The sequence below is a fragment of the Hemiscyllium ocellatum genome, chromosome 40 (genome assembly GCF_020745735.1).
Source record: "Hemiscyllium ocellatum isolate sHemOce1 chromosome 40, sHemOce1.pat.X.cur, whole genome shotgun sequence".
Classification (NCBI taxonomy): domain Eukaryota; kingdom Metazoa; phylum Chordata; class Chondrichthyes; order Orectolobiformes; family Hemiscylliidae; genus Hemiscyllium; species Hemiscyllium ocellatum.
The window spans coordinates 17,479,677-17,481,615 of record NC_083440.1 but is presented as its reverse complement, the minus strand read 5'-3'; positions in this window follow the sequence as shown (position 1 = coordinate 17,481,615).

Genomic DNA, 1,939 nt, shown 5'->3' with positions numbered 1-1,939 from the left:
TACTAGAGGCATGGCACTCATCCATAGATTCAATCAATAAGCACATCGACCTGGACACAATATACCGACCACTGCAGCGGACAGCTGGAACTGACAACCGGAAGTGGCAGGTACAAATCATTATAAATGCCGAAGGAAACATCACAAAAGCGCTTCACAGGACGCTCCCAAGCACTGAGGATGTCACTGAGACAGGGGATGAAACGTCTGCAACACAAGTTCCCAGCACGGCGAACAGAACTTGCTCTATTGTAAAAACACAATGCTGCAAATATTGCTTCTCTTAAAAAAACTGACGTTTATTGCTAGGAAATTAATATAAAATAGAATAAAGCAAACGTTGTACATATAACACAGATTCAAATGCAATGAACACGCAAAAATGTATAATTCTCATGTATCTCAAAACAATGCATCCATGAAATGAAAGGGCACGACTTTCTTATATTACACAAAATCCGACTCACGGTCCCATACAAAGCAAAACAAACCTCAAAGAATCCCTGTATCTATCACTTGTTTAAATTACTTCTGACTGCTACTTTTCAACTGGAACAGCCGTTAATGTCTTCCCATAGGTACCACACATTTGAGGATCAATGTAATCGGCTTTAAACAATTTATTCAGCAGTTTTTTTTGTCCCAGGACTACTGACTGGGATCAAAACAAAATTTTCGCTCCAATGTAATGTCATTTATTAAAACTGCCATTTCCTTCGCATGAGCACAGATCTATACATTCACTCAGTTCCAGGATCTTAGAAGAACTAAAAGAAATGACAACAATTATACAAGTAAAAATGAAACTTTCTCAGCAATATCTGCAACTCAAGTTGAGGTTCTGGATGTAGGTTTGCTCGCTAAGCTGGAAGTTTTATTTTCAGACATTTCGTCACCATACTAGGTGACGAAACGTCTTCAGTGACCCTCCGGACGAAGCACTGCAGGTGATTCCTGCTTTGTACTTATAAGTCTGGGTTTATTTGGGTTCGTGATGCCATTTCCTGTTGTGATGTTATTTACTTCCCTTTTTCTCAGGGGGTGTTAAATTGTGTCTAAATCAATGCATATGTTGGTAGAGTTTCAGTTGGAATGCCATGCTTCTAGGAATTCTCGTGCATGTCTCTGGCTTTTCTGAGGATGAATGTGTTGTCCCTGCCAAAGTGGTTTCCATCCATGTCTGATATGTAAGGATACTAGCGAGAGTGGGTCATGTCGTTTTCTGGTTAGTTGATATTCATGTAGCCTGATGGATAGTTTTCTGCCTGATTGTTCAATGTAGTGTGTCTTACAGTTCTTGCATGACATTTTGTCATGAAAATGAAATTTTTAATTTCCAAAATATCATGCAAGAACTGTAACAAACACTACATTAGACAAGCAAACAGAAACGTCTGAAAATAAACCATCCAGCTGAGCGTGCACGAATTAAGGGTTTCTTCCTTAATTCAAATTCCAGAACTCACCAACAAATGTTTGATGTCCCTTTAATACCAAGCTGGTTTGCAAGCATCAAAAAAATGAACAAACCCTCATTCGTGCACAAAGTCATTCTACCGATTACCAAACTTTACATGCAATATTTAAAACAGATTGCCACAATTACCCAAATAACTCCGACTTAACTATGAAGTTTAGATGCACAGAGACATCCACTGTTTATTCACTTATAAAGCAAAAGCGAGATCCAAGATGGCGGCGATCCAGTAGGTCTGAGTCTGCAATGGTCTGCCTCAGACTAGGTCAAAGTGGGGTGTCTATCTTCACCTGACGTTTGAACTCACTCAAGATAGCCTTTTTTTCCCAGCACTCTTAGTCATTTTACATCAAATGTTAACAGTTTGGCACTTATTTAAAAAGTACTAAGGGCAAAAACTCCCGCAGCTTGCAACAGGCAGGGACCCATCTCCCGCACCCACTCCTGCAGTAGCAGTGACGT